Source organism: Amia ocellicauda, chromosome 15 (assembly GCF_036373705.1).
Source record: "Amia ocellicauda isolate fAmiCal2 chromosome 15, fAmiCal2.hap1, whole genome shotgun sequence".
Lineage (NCBI taxonomy): Eukaryota > Metazoa > Chordata > Actinopteri > Amiiformes > Amiidae > Amia > Amia ocellicauda.
This window is the reverse complement of record NC_089864.1, coordinates 26,614,704-26,634,227: the sequence shown is the minus strand read 5'-3', so window position 1 is coordinate 26,634,227 and position 19,524 is coordinate 26,614,704. Positions and strand designations below refer to the sequence as shown.

The following is a 19,524-nucleotide window of genomic DNA, read 5'->3' as shown; positions in this document are numbered from 1 at the left end:
TTCTTTGTGAGTGAAATTTGTTGAATTTGTGGGTCTTGACTGCCCACAGGCTATATTTATACCCAGATTGGCATAATATAAAATAGTTGTTTGCTAGCTTTTACTTTGCATCTACAATGTATAATGATAGTATATGGTGCCCAATCCATGTTCAGTGCACAAACTTGTTACCCAGTCCAAAATATTTAGTGGTGCTTTTTCATGCAGGGCATGTGTGGTTTTGAATACTTCCTGACAGTTCCTTTTCCCAGTTAAAACAGATTAGAAATATCAATGTGGACAAAGAGATTCAAAGAATAATACTTTCATACTTTTGCAACTTTGATACAGTACTGCCAGTAGCAAAATTAATTCCTGTATAAAGACAAAATCAAATCTAGTTGAACATATCTTAATGCCCATTAATTCTTCAACAAAGGTGACATTAAGCAAAGTATTTGCCTTCTATTTATTTTCTCAGTAGAAAAAACTAAACTTTTCTAGCATGCTTAAAAGCATGTACATGTTTTTTTCTTTAAGGCTGCCAGTGAAAGGTCCCTTTTGTTTTGAATGCCTAAACATTTATTTTGCAAGCATCCCTTAAATAATGGCCAGGAATAATACGGTAAATCGTATCCGTCTCAAATAGGTGGCTTGCATAGCATAAAGACTGAATGAAAGAAAGATTTGTAGGTTAAATAAAGTAAGTAAGTAAGTACATCCGTGAAAGGAAGCTGTTTGTTTACTCATGTTAGTCTGCCTTGTCCTGGTTTGTATTTCAAGGTAGAATGGAATTAATTTCGGCTGCCTCCCCTCTGCTGCTCTGCTCTGTTCTGCTATGGAAGACTTGACCCATTTTGATGTGGAAGATTACAGCTAGAGCTTCCTTCTATTCCCGTGAACTGGCAAAACACGGGGATGGGGGGAGGGGGACCCACCACACTTTCTAATCAGAACATGGGTTCTTCTTTCATCAGGGGCTTAGCTGTTTAGCTTGCTGTTTGTAACTGGCAGGGATTAGAGCTGTCAGTCTCTGGCTAATTGCTCTCAGCTTGGCTGGGGAGCTGGCTGCGTTTTTTGTCAGGTTTTTGACCAGCACACGGACTCTCTCTCAATCCCTCTGTGCTCCTGCCCTGCAGCTGCACGTCTTCTCAGAGAGGGAAATGGTACGGGGGCTCCTCTTCCTCAAATCACTGCTTTACTCCCCCTCTGCTCTGGATCACAGTCACCTCAGGGACCATATATGAGGTGTAATCAAGGTGCCATCATTAATAGGACTATTTGCTTGGATGAATGCTACATATATATATATATATATATATATATATATATATATATATATATATATATATATATATATATATATATATATATATATATATATATTATTATTATTATTATTATTATTTTTTTACGATGTCAACTTCTTTTGCCACATTTGGCATACCAGCTTCTCTTATAAAATAGCAAAGACTGAATTATCTGTAATTTCTCTCATTGGTGGAAACCTTACTGCTTGTGCATTGTAGCATTTCACTTCTCAGGTTGACATTTCTGGCTATTCAGTTTACTTGTAGTTTTTAATCCCCCTCCCCCAAAATATCTGGGAAAAACAAAACCATGAGAAAAGCAGTTTGTTTGCGAGGCAATCTTTTTTTCTTTATCTTTCTTGCTTTCATTGTTTTCCCATTCTTTTTCCTTAACACAGTGAAAGCACTCAATCAATCTTAAGTATTCATGCAAATAGACACCCATATCTAGACATTTTAAATTGTAAAAAACAGTTAAAAATAATCCTATTCTTTGTTTAATCCCTGAGGGTTCATTTTGTTAGTTTCATAAACCTTTCTTTTCCCTTCAGTCTTTTAAAACGAAATGATCATGCTTATCTCTTTGACAATGTTTGCTGATTGGATTATCCGTGTGCTTTGTAAGAATCACACTCTTACATTCACTAATGTGAATTTTAACAGAGCAATTTGTTTTGATCTGTATATGATAGGTCACAAAGGTATTTCATAATGTAAATAAATGTTGATATGATAATGAATTTTAAAGCCATTTCATTTCTTGCGTGATTAAAGGTCTTAAGGGCAATTTTTATTATGGCAGTGACGGCTACTGCTGCATATATATTTCCAATTTATGAGGGCTGGAAAATGGTTTGAGGTTTGAATCATCATCTGCAAGTATGTCTTTAAATAAATAAATCTTGTATTTGAGGACGTTTGTGGCGCACGAAATTCAAGACTTTGGATCTGATCATAACATGTTTCCCTGAACTGTGGAATTAGTTTTGTAGGTAATCAAAAAATACCCAATTTTGGTTTCCTTGCTTTCACTTTTGCCAATTGAATCTACCCCACCTCACACGTGTCGTAAAACTTGTTTGTAATTCTACCCATACTGTACTTCTTTAAAGTTACTTTTAGAGCTGTTAGTCTTTTTTTTTTTTTTTGGACAATTTGAATTCAAGACAAAATCATCCAGAGGGGAAAGTGGGCAGAACATTTTTAAATTCCCTCTATTATAATTGATAATATTGATATTTTTTTCATTTTCACTTTAAAATGTAATATGTATAATACATATACACAACGTCAGAATGCATAGCTCACAAAACAAATGCTTTAATATCTCTTACTACAGGGAAATAAAGATAGCTGAAAAACAGGCCTGTTAAGAGAATGACAGTTACAACTTGTCCATTGGAAGTGAGTAGGAGAGAAGTTCTGACGGTGAAGGAAATAACTCTACTGGACATGTCCAGATGGGGAAACCAGCAGAATATGTCAGGCCCTCCCAAAACAGCCATAAACAGTCTTAAGCTGGGGGAACTGGGCCAGGTATTAAAACACTGGGGTGTCTCAGTTTGATTTGTTTGTGTGCATCCCAGGATCTTTGAGTGTAGAGTACAAACATCAACTGTGTTTGATGTAGTGTATAACAGGAGATTATAACAGAAGATTAAGCAGAAAGCCTTTGACTAGTACTCAATAAGACTTTACGAAGATTTGTTTGGTCCCTTTTAATGGATATAATTGCAGGGATGATTGGGGGTATTACTGGATTAGCAATGGTGCCTGAATCGGATTGTTCTCCGACCTTGCAATCAATACACAATCTGAATGACTTCACGAGTCTGAGATTACCCGTTGTACCCCACACAGTGAAGAAGTCTGGACTCCAAAGGTGGAATTTGAGATCCCCTCTCCCCCCTATACATCCTACTCAGTGGTGTGGTTAAAGAATGAAAAGCATCGTACAATAAGAGTGTCATTTGCCAAGATGATTTGTGGTCAAACAAAACACAGAGGCGTTGATCCCTTTGCGAGAACATAAATGCTGCACCCAGCCACAGCACTCCAGAGGCCTGCTGGTTCCTTCAGCTCTGTGTTTTGCGGTCCAACCCATTGTTGCCCATTCACACAAGCTTCTCTCAGTGTTACTCTGTGATTTATTTTTGTTTTTTATTATATGCCCAGAAGGATATTTTAAGTCTAGCAGTAGCTAACATAACTTTGGCTCTTAAAGTATACATGGTGAGACAACAGATGTAGTGTCAAGCATTTTTGGCATGATGTATACAAATTTACTAGGAAAAAAGTTCTCCCATGTCCTACTAACAATAGATTAACTAGATTCTAGAGCCAATAGTAGTGCAATAGACTGTACAATTGACGAGAGTAAAGAATACATTTGGGATAAAGGTACAGAAATTAAATATCACTTGCCTATATGATATACATATACTCGCATAAAATGTATACACTATTTACTGAATTGGATCACTTTTATAGGTTTTTATTATGTGGATGAATACTAAGAATTGAAATAAACCACCCAGTTTATCAATTGGATTATCCTCAACAGCAAACATCACTTCATATTCTCTAGTGGTTTTTGACTAAAACCCAAATGCCACAAGAATGTAGCATCTCCTGGAATCCATGAGAAAGATGCTTGATGTTCTCTGAAGGTACTGGTTGCAGCATTCCAGACAAAGGAATGCACATCCACATAAAATTGTCTACTGACTACTGTCTCGTCTCTGTAATTTTTTAACGTGAAAACCACAGTTCTGTGGGTGGGCAATGACTGTGTGTTGTGACAGACTAGCTCTTCTCTTCAGACTAGCTCCACTTTCTCCTTAGAGTTCACAGATAGCCTTTTCCTACATAAAGCCTTGGATGAATATTAAAACCGATTTAGCATACCATTTCTCACTCGCATCATTATCTCATTCCTCCGTATCCTTAATTGCAAATTAAGTTCAACTTGCATGTGCGTTCATCTCATCAAGTCCCAGGACCCATGACAGTTGAACAGCGCCACACTCACTGGTGTGCATTTGGCTGATGATCCCATAGCTCTCTTATTCAGTCCGGGCTTCAGTTAGCAATCAGTTCAATACCCTGATCTTTATTTTACCACAGGACACAGTCGTGTAGGTTTATTAGGTCTCATCACGTCACTACCTGCCTACTTCCTGGAAGTAATGCTTAACTGTTTCAATCAGTGGTGTAAAATCAGTCATTGAGAGCTCAGGGGAAAAAAGAAACAACTAAGATGAACCACCACTGTGCTAGATAAACCAGGCCCTATCTGCATTCACATACCAGTGCTTATGTAGTTGTCTTGTGGTAACAGTCTAAATCGAGAGCTGATATTTTTGGCTAAGATTTCCCTTTGTGCCTTTGACCTGAGACTCATCAGTGTGATTTTGATCTACTACCCCAGATTAACAGTGGACTCTCAGTAGGGTAAGTACAGCAGCACAGGCCTCCTACTCTAGTCTAGTAAGAAGCAGTGGGCTTAGATTTGTCTTTTTTTTTTCTCTCGATTTCCAAAGCCTTTGCTGATTGATGTGGATAGAGGATTTATGGAGGCTGACCTAGCACGGGAAGCCCTGGACCCTCAGCCGTGTGAAGGCTCATCGTGAGCAGCCCATTTTTATCAAGGTGTGGCTACACTTGCTTCTCGCAACAGTAACTTCCTACTTTTTATAGCAATAATAATACACGACTGTCCTCGAAAATGATGAAATCTTGGGATGATCGGGAGTGGATGAAGCTCATCTTTTTTTTTTTTTTTTTTTTTTCTTCTTCGTTAAGTGGGGATGTGGAAGGCAAGGGGGAAATGGTCTCATTTAAGAAATTTCCCCCCTAATAAACGGGGCGGTCTCCAGGGATGATGGTATTGAAAACCATGAATCAGTTTGCAGCAGCTTGTCCTTAGCCTTCAGTCCTGATTTATATCTCCATTCCCAGGAAAAAATGGGAAAAATGTAGCAGGGCGCCCCTACTCCTGGGCTTTCCTTTTAACACTTTCCAGGCTGTGCGACTCCCCTGAGCAGCTGGAGGTACAAGCCCCAAAGTCTTCTATGATATCCTCAGAGTCAGATTCATCAAGAGGTTTGACAAGCTTGGGCCGTGTGAAATGTCTTTTCTAAGGATGCTTGTTCTGCATTCTTACAATAGGTTCAGCTTCTTAAAGTTAACACCTAGTCTCTGTGAATCACAGACGCAGTGGGCCGTCATAAAGATGGTCTTGGTGCCGAATGTCGCCACATTTTTCACACAGGGTTTGTTTTTCAAGAGAAGAGAAATGGTGAGTGTAGTGATGTGTATTAGTACCTGCTAATGTAAGGATGACTTTTAGTTCCCATTTTTTTAAGTGATTTTGAATATAAACAAATGTATTTAATTTATTTAAACTAAGCCACTTTCTTTTCCATTTTCATCATTATCCATGGTTTCCATTGTTAATAGTATTAAGCTGCTTAAAATTTGAAAGCGTAAGTACTTTATTCACCAACTATTTTATTAATTAATATTTTATTTTAAAATGTTTAAAACCTTGAATTGTTTTTGGACTGGACTGAGTATTTAGTTGATTCTTATTCTTGGTCTTGGTTTGGGATTGCACTGAACATCTGCTGGTGGTTCCAATCAGTACTCGGACTAAGACTTTAGAATAAGTGTGTCTTCTGTGCACGTAAACGTTGTTAGTTTGCTTTAATCTCACATCGTTTAGAATTGGAGTTGCAGCTCCAGCAGTGTCAGAGTCCGTTGGAGTCTGGGCTAATGAGCCGATTGACTGGTACCACCTGCTTGGGCTGCCTTCAGGGCCCAGCTGGCCAGGCTAAACTCCTGCCCAGCCCAGCTCTGTTGATGCCGCCCAGGAACCAGATTTGGGATCCAATCTTTATCTCGATCTCAGTTGTCTGGTACTATACGGATCAGAGCTCAAATCCGAGCTCTGATCTTGATTTTGATCTCAATTGTGTTGTACTAAACGGAACAGGGCACAATCAGAACTCATATCCGAGCTCAAAACTGATCCTGCTTTTGACCAGGATCAGAGCTTGATCCAACCTTTTAAAATAGAGGAACTCCATATACTTCGTTTGGTTCACAGACGTCAAACACGCAGACCACGAGTATTTAAAGTTAGGGAAAATCCTTAAGAGGTTTTTGGTGAGGAAAGTGTATGAAAGCGGTACAGATTAACACCATAAAGCATATTAAACCTCACAGACATAACTGATCCTGTAGTGGGACCAAAATCGGAGCGCAGTCATTCATACCCACACGTTTGAAGCTCTGTTTAGCAATGAGGTTTTTTGCAACCGGCAGCTTTCAGCAAGTAGTAGGTAACATTATCGATGTAGACACATCTGGTTAATCACAGATAAACAACACAAATGTGACTTACATTGTTTACAAAGATTATTTTCAAATAAACGGTATAATGATGAACCGTGCATTCTGCTTTTGTGTCTTTATGGTGAGGTGTAGTTTGTGTGCGATATTGTTGTGTTTTTATTTATTGTAAATCATGTAAAAGCTCTTATTTCTCAAGCACCCAGATTGCAGTCTCAGGATTTCGGGTAATAGAGCCGACTGTAGCAGCTCCACGGCTGTGCAATGCTTTGAGAAGCGCCCTTACAATTCATAGCTTTAAGAGATTTCTAGAAACTCACCTTTTTTTAAGCTTATACGATCTCTCTTTAGTTTTTTTTAAATACTCTTGAGTTGCTACTGCTGTGTTGCCTGTTTGATCTTGTCTGTTTTGACTGCTTGCTGTAGCTCTCTGGGTATGAGAAGAGTGCATTATAAATAAAATTGATAATCGGCTGTTTATTATAATAATTTTGTAGTTGAGGTGTTAAAGAAACGCACACCAATGCAATAAACTGGGAAGGTTGTGTACTTTGTGCGGTTTTAATGTATCCAATGTCCTTTTCGGATGAAGGACTACATAATTGTCAGATCCAATGTACAACGACAGCATAAGCACACTGACATTAACATACATTGGGAAACATAGTGAACAACTAAGCTTATTTAATTAATAAACTCATTACAAATATAGCACAGTATAGTTTTCTGAAAGTTTTGCGAGTGTCATTAGAGTGGTAGAAGTTCAAACAGCTGCACAGACACGGACGAGCCGGTTTATGTTCATAGGAAACTGCTTAGTTACCTCACATGCTGCTTAATAATCGGATCAAACACTCGGATCGGCGGATCCTGATCTTAATCTGCTTCGTACAACGCCTTTTCATGATCCGGATCCAGTGAGCCCGGATCCAATCCTGTTTTCTGATCCTGTTAGTACAACCAGCCCCAGATGCTAGGTTCACTTAAAAAACAGGGATGATCCAGTAACTGCTGTGGGGAGGGGCGAAAAACACAAACAAAAGGCGTAGTCCCTGGAAAGAGTTTTGGGGGCAGGGGGTATTTGTAAAGCACTCATGTTTAATAGTCCTGTGAAACCTAATGCTCGCTATACTTCCTGTAGCTTGAAAAAGTGTGTGCCGGCATCAAATATTGCATATGCAAAACCTAGGACTACAGGTCAGGTTTCCAAACTGTGGTATTGTGGTCATGTTTATAATATATGAAAAAATAAATATGAGCTAGTGACAGGTACTGCAGAAGTGATGATTTGGACATAGGGATGTCAGTGGATGATGTCAGTAAGGACTGCAACAGTAGTTTGCTAGCATTTTAGCAAAAAGTAATTCAGAAACATCATCATTCCAGATTGTTCCTGTTTCTGTGCACGTCATCAAGCTATATATACTGGAATTAAAATTCTTGAGACTTAGTTGAGTCCCCGGTGTGAAAAGCTATAGTGTCAGCCTGCTTGTCAGTGCAGAAAGTCAAGGAATGGCAACTCCTCCCCCCCTTCAATGCTGTCTACCTTGGCTGTTAATAGCAGGCCTTGCAGAGCTGCCATGACTGTCTGCCAGGGGTATCTGCTGTAGCCTTGGACTTCAGATGATGAAGGCACTGTAGTGGCAGCAGATAAATCTGGCCAAGGACACCGTGTGAAGTTCTGATCAGACTGTAGCCATATTGAGCATCTGGGATAGTCAAGTTAGAAAGTGTGTGTCATCCGAAAAGCTTTACCAGACTCCCAATGAAAACATCAGTTTGTGCCCTTTGTAGAACTTGGACTTGCATACTGTCAGGTCCCTAATTGTAGCCCTTCCATTGGCTCTTGCACTTGTTTGTTGTGATCTTCATCCAAACATGAGTGCCAGCAGACCTACACTCAACCTCTCTGAAGCCCTTAGCCTTTTGTCTGAATATTGTTTTGGCCTCTTGTCTATGACCATCTTCCAAACTCAGAGCAGAAATGTATTATAGGTTTCTCTCTTGAGGAAGTGTATTGCTTTTTAACATTTATCTACACATCTTACCCCTCAACTTCCAAGGGAAATTGTTTTCTAAAAATGTGTAGAAAATTAATTACAAATAAAAAAAAATTAAGAGCTTGGTTGTATAGATGTTCACCCCCCTTGTAATAGCAATCCTAAATTAACTCGTAAGCATTAATCAAGTTAAATTGCCGTTACCTATGATAAATTGTAGTAATGTACATGATCTCAGGATAAATTCAGCAGTTCCTGTAGGTTTCCTCTGCTGGGTAGTGTGTTTCAAAACAAAGACTCAACCATGAGCACCAAAGAGCTTTCAAAAGAACTGCAGGACAAAGTTGTTGAAACACACCAATCAGTGGATGGGTATAAAAAATATCAAAGGACTTGAATATTATTATTATTATTATTTTAATTTCTTGGCAGACGCCCTTATCCAGGGCGACTTACAACATAAGTGAATATCCCTTGGCGTGTGGTCAAGATGATTATTAAGAAGTGGAAGGTGTACGGCAACACCAAGACCATGCCTAGAACAGGCCATACGTCCATACTGGATGAGCAAGAAGGAGACTGAACAGAGAGGCTACCAAGAGGCCAATGGCAGCTTTGCAAGAGCTACAGGCTTTTATGGTCAAAAAGTGCATGTGACAACAATATCCCAAGCACTCCACAAATCTGGCCTGTATGGTAGGGTGGCCGTTTGAAGTATGTAAAAAAAACTCTTGGGAGATTCTGTAGACGTGATAAAGTTTTGTGGTCTTACAAAACTATAATGGAACTTTTTGGCCTAACTTAAAAGGGTTATGCTTGGGGCAAACCCATCATAGTGCCCAACATCCCTACTGCGAAGCATGCTGGTGACAGCATCATATAATGTTATTGCGATGTTTCTCGTCGCCAGTCAGAACTTGGACCTAAATCCAATCGAAAAAAAATGGCATTTCTAGACGATTGCTGTCCATCAACGCTCCCCAAGGAACTCGACCAGAGCTTGAACAGTTTTCAAATATGGTCAAATATTTCTAAATCTGGGTGTGCAAAGTTAGTAGAGACCTATCCCAACAGGCTCACAGCTGTAATTTCTGCCAAATGTGCTTCCACTAAGTATTGACTCAGGAGGGTGGAGATGTATCCAATTATGATGTTTCAGATTTGTGTTTTTAATATATATATTATTTCACAATTCAGATTTTTTCCCCTTAACAGTGTGGAACTATAGTGTATAGATAAGTGGAAAAAAATCATAATTTATTATTATTATTATTTTTATTTCTTGGCAGACGCTCTTATCCAGGGCGACTTACAACATAAGATGCATGAAATTCTGAGGAATTCAAAAGGCACTGTATATCTTTAAAGGCTACCTGTAGTGATCGCACATGTATAGCCAATTAAGTAGATCAGGTGTCCCTGATATATATTCAATGACAGCCTACTATTTTTATTTAAGCTGCACAGCATTGCATTGGGCGCATCTGCTGATAGAGACGTGCAGTTTTTTTGTTGTTGTTTTTTTTTAAGATGCGTAGCTGAGATTCTGCTGAAAAGAAAATCAGACCGTGACTTTACAAATATCTCGGACAGCTATCCCGGCATGCATGTCGTTCACTGAAGTTTCCGCTCAAGAGCTATGAATGACAGTGCCTCATATAGACCTTTGACCTGCATAAATAAATGGCAAAATGGCGGCGCCCTCGAGTGTTACTTATCAAAGAAATCTGAAGCATTCAGTTATGTGTGCTTTGTTGACAACAGCAGCATGTCAAAAGTAATCATTCAATCTGGGTAAAATGTCCAGCACCTTCTTGTTTTTGACTACAGATACCCTTTAAGGTGACTCCTTTTTCCAGATCAGTGAGTGCATCACTGTATGATGAATTCTTACTTACTTTTGATATTGAGAGGAACAGAATTTGTTTAGTGTATATTTAAAGCATGTCAGCATATATCTGTAAGAAAGCAGCAGATGCTTTGGTCTATTTTGTTACCCAGGCCTTGGGACTCAACTCTCCTGTGACATCCTTCTTGGAATAGCTTAAAACAAGAATCACTTAATTATCCATACCGTAGTTGCCAGCTTTGTGACTACAACATTTACATTCAAGTGCTGCTTAGCAGACAATACTTAAACTGAATAACTAATACATAAAATAGTAGAAAAACATACACAATTTTAATAATGTCTCAAGTTTAGGCAGCTGTGAGCACTACATTCCACGGATATATTAACATGAATTTGCTTGTGACGATCACATCAAAACTTCAACCCACCAATTAATCATGAATCATAATCCCACTGTTTGATGGTGGGGTTTCATTGGCTAGATTGATGAAGGCTCTGGAAAACACAATAACCGCCATCGAGTACAGGGTGTGTAATTGTAAATTATAAGCAGAAGCACCAAAATATGGAACACTTTAGCACAAGACAACAGATTTCCAGAAAATGCATTATATATTTGGAAACATTTGCACCTATGATCCAAACCAAAACATTATCAAACTAACTGTGGTCAACCTCACCCTTTCTTTGGAAATATTATCTGTCTTGAGGTTAAAGTTGCTGAATATAACGCATGTTCTGTGCTCTCATCGCAAAGAGTTACTGAACTGCCACCACAAGCGTGAGACTGCGAAACCATTGTGGCGATCCAAGTAAATTGGCGTCCCTTTCACCCTTCTTTGTATCATCCTTTCGGTTATGCAGTTCATTTCTGATGGGGTTTTGATCCGAGTCAACCGTATGTAATGGCTTTGACAATTTCGGCCCACCAAGAACGTGGATCTTTCTGATCAAAAACTCAGATATCTTTTCACTGGTTAATGTGATGCTTTTGCTGGTCCATTTTATTTGACTTTTTCCCCAAATGGTCATTTACTGAGGAGTACAGCTGTGTTATTGTGGCTAATTTAGACCGTATCCTGGCAGCTAGCAGGCATGGCAGTGCTCTGGAGCTCCTGTCTACCTGGGATTCAGTTTTGCTTCACTTAGCATATCTGGCAGGATGACAGCTTGCCGATACCATGCTTTTGGAAGCTTTTGATGGGACTCCCGTCTGCGTGCTTAGGTTTGATAACTTGGCAGGAGGATGAGGTCTGCATATAAACAATTGGATTTGTTTTTTTTATGTTGCCAGTTTATGAAGTCCATCCAGAGTGCATACACAGATTGAAAAGTGCTGACATTTCTGCGTAGATTTTTTAAATTAGTCTTTGTTTATTTTTTCTTCAACACTTTACATATAAAACCAGGGTTAGTTTCAGCATATAAACTTTTGTCTTTTGCAACTTTGCCTAGGTGGAAACAAAAACAAATCAGCTATTCAAAGCTTGTGTTCCCAGAATATGAAGCTGTTGGGTGTGTTTCTGAGAATAACATATGAGAACATTTGACATAATAACATAATGATAATAATAACATATGAGAATAACGTTACTTTCTTAATTCTGATTTCAGCTTCCATTTCAAGATTTATCTTTAAACTGTCTCAGTATACTAATCCCCTATACAGTGCACTTTAAATGTGAATTTATTGGTCTTTTATGAAATATCAGAATCATTGTGAAACCTACAGACCTGTCCAAAATCTCAAGTAATATGGAAATATACCAGCCCGACCCACCTCAGACACACACACTCACCCTGTCTTCTGGTTTCATCTAATACTGTTAGGAAAATCATGTGAAATGTGCCTCGAAAATGTCCTCCATTTGCTCAGCAGTGCGCTGCAGATTGTGACAAGAATTCTGCCCTTGTCACCAGATGTAAGTGATGCCACTGGACACATTTAGCCTTCCCGCCGAGTGCTCACGTCCGCTGCTCTTCCCTGTCAGCTTTCCATGCACATCGAATACCTCCCTTTTTCGCCAGTTGATGTTAAACAGAGCAGTCTGGATCCTGTCAGGCCCGCTCCCAATGTCCCCAGGGTGCTGCAGGGAGATAGGGGTGGCGGGGGCTCATGTTTGTCAGAGGGGTTGGAGATGCGCTGTTTTCTCAGCATTCATTATCACCGGCAATTAAATACAGGCTGTCAGGGGCAGGAAGAGAGGTGATAAGAAGAGCCCCTGCGGCGACTGCCTCCTTACAGCCGGTGGAGAGCACAGAGGTCAGTGTGAGAGAGTGTCTAGGGAGCCAGGGCTCAATGAAACATCTCCATAGCAGTTAAGCATGGGCTTGATTAGACTGGAAGAATGACAAGGCTGAGAATCATTACTTCACCAGCTGCTTTTAGGATGTTGGAAAGCAAGTGAAAAGATTCCATTTCATCTGCATTCTGATAACCAGGGTGAAGAAAAGTCCTGCCACTGATAACGTTTGCAGAACATAGGTTTAATCGGTTTCAATTATTATTTTATTTGCATAATGCCCAGAGAAAGACTAATCCCTGTTGGCATTGTAAGACAATTCACGGATTGTGACCTTTTCTGTCTTATAGGCCAAACAATCTATATTACAGGACATTCAACAACTTACTGATCTAGCCTTAGGATGCACCATCCCCAGGCATCAGACACCATGAATAAAAGATAATGCTCAGACGTTTGCTTGAAAATCTTGGGGTCTCCGTTATAGAGTTGTAGTAAAACTTTGGGATCATCTGTGAAGGATATACATGATTTGTGCTTGTTTGATGTTTTTGATGTGAGGTGTCATCATTAGGGGCAATGGCTGATGCCATTCGCATTTATCTCTGAGCTGGTATCCATCTGATTATTTTATATATATTGGAAGAAGTTTTCTCGACATACCACTACTTTAGCATTAATTTTCAGAGACAGTACAGCTATCCCCCATTTAGCCCCTCTTGGCAGCATTATGTTCAATATTCAGTATTTAATTGTGAATGAGTAGTTTGACTATACACAGAGTGGAAATATCATACAGTATATGATAATGTGTGCTTCTGAAGATTTTTTATTTATTTATTTTTTATTCCAGTGCAGAAATTCACCGCCTGAAATTACTTTTGATCAGGGGTTACCAAGGGAGGCTTTTATATCGAGGAAATGAGCTAAAAGAGAGCAAAATTATTTATTTGTCTATGCACGTGTTGGCAGGAAGGAAAGTGCGGCCCATTCAGCATGAACGCCAAACAGGCCGCCTGTGAAGATGGCCTTTTACCCTCTGACACAAGCAGACGGATCAAAATCAAATCAAATCAAACTCCATCTTTAATGGCCACACTCACACGAAGCTCCAAATAGCCAAAGGCTGGTTTATAATAGAGAAACATTTTCATTCTCATTGATTCTGAGGGAAGCATGTCTTGTTTTCTTGTGATCATCTACTATTGATAGTTTCACTAGTGGCATGATGATTGCAGTATAAGTGTGTTAACTCTTTGAATACAGTCTGGCATAATTCTTAGAACGGAAGAAAAAGATCCAGAAAGAGTCTTTGGTCGGAAGAGGAGTAACAGGAGCAGCTGAAGGAAAACGTAACCAGACAATCAGTGATGTTGTGAAAGAGTAGAAGAATTGTTCCAATATGGATTTCGGGTTACCTAGTCGTTATACGCATCACCTTTAACCACTTTGGGAAACTACTGTCAAAAATGGCCATAGTGACTTTGAATGATTCTTCTGAGGTCATTCGCAGGGTGTTGGGGTCTGTGTGAGGTGAGACATTAGGTTCTGTTTAAAGGAGAAGAAACAAATTTAAAACAAAGTCTGACCTTTGCAGACCTGACTACTCGCTGAAGTTCAGGTGTATTTATATATCCCTTCAGATAGGGATCTCATTGAGACACCCGAGCTATAAATCATGTTCCCCAAAGTGCAGAGAGAATAAAGGTGAACTAATGGATGGAATGGCCCACTTAGTCATGTCCTTTATCTGTCTGTTTACCAAGATATTCATTGTTGTTCATTCCTTTAGCTTGTTTTCATTTCTGTCGAGTTCCTGAGAAGCAGCTATTCTGATGAAAACCAGACTCATTGCACTGTGGAAATCTGCATCCGTTTAATCCCATATAGATCCCTCATCAGGGCTAATTAGTCTTAAAAACATACCTTGCCACACCTTTTAATTTTTTAATTAAGGCATATAGAATGATCATGAAACCCAGGAGACCTAAAATCATCCACTGGACACTGACATATGTTCTGGACATCTGACAAAATATAGGGAGGGCACGGTGAGACTATGGTAATTGCAAAATTCCCCTTTTCTCATTTCCTGTGTTTGACAAATGTGAAACCTTTTTAATTTAATTGAATTGCAATTTTGCAATATTTCTTCTGACATTTAAACCTGAAATCGTCTGGAAGCTCTTCTTGGTATTATAACCTCTGTGTTTCTTTAATGGAGGAATGGCACACTGCCCTGCTGTAGTGTGATGGTGTGGGTTTGATTTGAAGCCATCAAATGTTTGAACTGAACACTGAATGTGTCAAGATGTGAAGTTGTTTGAGAAGAACGATGGCAGTTTTGAAAAATAATTGAACAAGGACACAGAGCAGCTGCAGCAGAATGTGTTTCCATTCAAAACTATTGTTGATCCAACAAGGAGGTGAATTTGATGGTAAATGGCTCGGATACCTTTCTTTCACGTTTGCCATTTAAACTCTAAGAATTATTATCTAGTCAAATAGGAACGGTCTTGCCATCTACAAATCCTGTAAAGATGTCAGATTTACTAGGGTGTCATGGGTGACGGCTATCATAAGAAACGGTAAGCATTATCAGCACATCGAAACATGACTGACTGCTGATTTTTTTATGATAGTTTGTTTCTCCCCCTCCCCCCAACATACAGATAATGAAGAAAAAAAGCCTACATTCTTTTTATGCCTGAAGGTTTTAGAAGATGCAGCTTACAAAATTAGTGTTTCTAAATTAATGTATTTTTTATATATTTTTTTTATATTTGAAGCACTTTTTATAATGACAAGCAAGCTTACATATCCAGGTAGTTTTTTTTCACGATTCTCTATATATGAGAAATTTGACACAATATGTACAATCGGAGCCCCAGTTATACTGATTCACATATACGTGCATTATATAATGAGACCATTGTTTAAATTTACACCATACCCTGCTTTATGTTTACTCTACATTGTTTTGCTCACCAATACAACTTAAATGGTTGATTGTGAATACTATTTAAAAAGGGAGCTATACATTTGTGACCCTGTGAAAACAACAACTTCTCATCAGTGGTGTTCTAATTGGTGACAAGAATTCATTATTTATATTATTATATAAGGTTGAGCAACTCGCTAATCTTTGGATCAGTGAACTGACCAGTACAATGATCGGTTGCCGACAGCGCTGCAAATTACCTTGTCTCTAAATGATCATGTAGCTGGGAATGAAGGCTAAAGTAGTGACACCAAGCCAGTCACTTCCAGCAGAGGTTGGCTGTACAGGTTTGTTCAGTACTATACTCTGCTAGATGTGAAATGAAACGGTGAAGTGGGATCTACCAATGAGGGGCGGTGCTAGCAATTTTATCATGATTTGTGAGTTTAATAATGCTATTAATTCAGATATTTTGTGTTTTTTAATATCCTATCATTTTGATATCAGGTTATCAAATCTTGGACGCAGGTCCTTATCCTCCTATTTTCCATTGATTTAATGCCTCGATTTATACAGTTTCAATTTGCACAGTGTTCGATTGTATCCTAATGCTGAATTATATGATTGGGTAAAAATAAAAATGATATTATGATGATCATATATCTTGTAGAATCCTGAATAAATACATTAATTATTATCACCTAATGCATCTCCACAAAACAGGGTTTTGACTGTTCTAGATGTGTAGAAGTCTTGGACATTATTTTGTCACTGAACTTGGCTCTTACTTTATTTTATTTTCTCCATGTGTTTAGGCATTGACAACTTTAATTTACTAAATGACAAAAGTAATATATATATACACACACACACACACACACACACACACACACACATAACAGGCTATGGCAGTATCTTCTCAGAATAGGGACACCTTCTGGTAATGTCCACATTCAGTTAATCTTTCCTGCTTTCCTTGGCAATCAAACAAATCCTGCACAGTCAGTTCCAGTTGACTCCTAATCAATTCCAATCTTCTAAATCTGATACAAATAATCTGTAAAAGGCTGGAAAGGACTAAATGATTCAAGACTATTTCTGCTCAATGGTAATTCAGCCATGTAAATGAGTTTCAATGTGAGGGAAAGCAGTGCCTGAAAGAAACAAAACTAAACTAAAGAAGCGGAGAAAAAAGAGCTGTACTAGAATTTAAACATTTGCCCCTCTTTGCTACCCTCAAAAGACCAGGGCCCCAATAATCAAAAGGTGCAATCCATTCAGCACCGTGCACAAATAAATTGTATGCATGACTCAATATGACAATATACGTGATTCCTGCTATTTGTAGGTATGCGCCACACACCAAAAAAAGTTTGCAATGCACAAAATAACGCTTAGAAAAGGATGGGGTTTAGTCCGCGCACAGCACCAGTCCAGCAGACTGCAACAGCCAGCAATGGGAAGTGTGGAACTGTCTCTGTTTATATATACATATATATATACACTCACCTAAAGGATTATTAGGAACACCATACTAATACTGTGTTTGACCCCCTTTCGCCTTCAGAACTGCCTTAATTCTACGTGGCATTGATTCAACAAGGTGCTGAAAGCATTCTTTAGAAATGTTGGCCCATATTGATAGGATAGCATCTTGCAGTTGATGGAGATTTGTGGGATGCACATCCAGGGCACGAAGCTCCCGTTCCACCACATCCCAAAGATGCTCTATTGGGTTGAGATCTGGTGACTGTGGGGGCCAGTTTAGTACAGTGAACTCATTGTCATGTTCAAGAAACCAATTTGAAATGATTCGACCTTTGTGACATGGTGCATTATCCTGCTGGAAGTAGCCATCAGAGGATGGGTACATGGTGGTCATAAAGGGATGGACATGGTCAGAAACAATGCTCAGGTAGGCCGTGGCATTTAAACAATGCCCAATTGGCACTAAGGGGCCTAAAGTGTGCCAAGAAAACATCCCCCACACCATTACACCACCACCACCAGCCTGCACAGTGGTAACAAGGCATGATGGATCCATGTTCTCATTCTGTTTACGCCAAATTCTGACTCTACCATCTGAATGTCTCAACAGAAATCGAGACTCATCAGACCAGGCAACATTTTTCCAGTCCAATTTTGGTGAGCTTGTGCAAATTGTAGCCTCTTTTTCCTATTTGTAGTGGAGATGAGTGGTACCCGGTGGGGTCTTCTGCTGTTGTAGCCCATCCGCCTCAAGGTTGTACGTGTTGTGGCTTCACAAATGCTTTGCTGCATACCTCGGTTGTAACGAGTGGTTATTTCAGTCAAAGTTGCTCTTCTATCAGCTTGAATCAGTCGGCCCATTCTCCTCTGACCTCTAGCATCAACAAGGCATTTTCGCCCACAGGACTGCTGCATACTGGATGTTTTTCCCTTTTCACACCATTCTTTGTAAACCCTAGAAATGGTTGTGCGTGAAAATCCCAGTAACTGAGCAGATTGTGAAATACTCAGACCGGCCCGTCTGGCACCAACAACCATGCCACGCTCAAAATTGCTTAAATCACCTTTCTTTCCCATTCAGACATTCAGTTTGGAGTTCAGGAGATTGTCTTGACCAGGACCACACCCCTAAATGCATTGAAGCAACTGCCATGTGATTGGTTGGTTAGATAATTGCATTAATGAGAAATTGAACAGGTGTTCCTAATAATCCTTTAGGTGAGTGTATTTATATATGGTTGTATGTGTGGTGCACCAAATCAAATTCCTAACAGTCTTTTTTGACTGAATGGCAATAAACAAACAAACAAATAAATGGATAAATAGGAAATGTGGTACTATGCAGCATGTCTGTGGACATTTGGACAGTAATTCTGCACTGTATACCCGGCAACAGCAACCCTGGCAAAAGGGAAGATATGCTGAAGGGTGTACTGGCCTCACAGATGTGAGGAGCTCAGCAGTGAGCAAATCGTGTCCGTGTATTGAGACGATGCTGAATTATCTGTGTCGCATGCTGCATAATGACCTGGCCAGCACAAACCTGTGTAGTGCTGCATTATCTGAATAGTGGATAGTACCTGTCTGTATATGTGTCCTGGTTACCAGGACCTTCCAAACACAAGCATGTGATGCAGTGGGGCCGTGTCCTGCCACCTTGGCTGGTTCCTAACTGCGCTGCTCTGTCCAGCACTGCCTTCATTCATCTTCCTGCAGAGTCCTGCTCCTTTAATGCTGTGGCTTTATTAATGTTTGGTAATGACTCGGTAATTGCAAACATGAGATGCAAATGTATTCTGGACTGACATGTGCATAGCACAATCTAATTTGAATTGCGTGAAAGCCCTAATTTGACTGAATATACCGATATTTGCGGGGCACATTCATCTAATAATTGCGCAAAGCTGGCTCAAACAGTGGTAATAACAGTCCACTGTGGAGTTGCATACCTATACCCAGTATAGCTGTTTTACTTGGAGACAGTGTACAAGTCACACATGTATTTTTTTATTTTATTTATTAAATGAAGTCAAACAACAATTTTGTGCGCCATGGCTTTATTTCTCTATTCCGTAGGTTGAGTATTTACGTGTGTACAGCTGTGCAGCTGCAGTTCAGAGATGCAATTGTATTTTAATGGACAGCGTGTGTGTGTGCAGGGTCCTCTGCTGTCACATCAGCACATACTGTGGTGACACCACCAATAGCAGCTTTTCCAATCAATGGTAACTTTCGTTACTCTGCATTCTCCCAAATACTTTGCGCCATGTTTGACTATCTTCCTTTTTGTGCCACATTGCTTTTTTTGTGCGAGGGAATTGCGTGACGTTTGAATATCAGCCCCCAGCTCTATCAG

General features: G+C 39.5%; 1 protein-coding gene across 1 annotated transcript in view; it reads left to right on the top strand.

Moving 5' to 3' along the window:
• Positions 1-19,524, top strand: part of LOC136771956 (ELKS/Rab6-interacting/CAST family member 1) — a 315,148-nt gene that overhangs the window by 216,310 nt on the left and 79,314 nt on the right. The gene's annotated exons all lie outside the window — the stretch shown is intronic.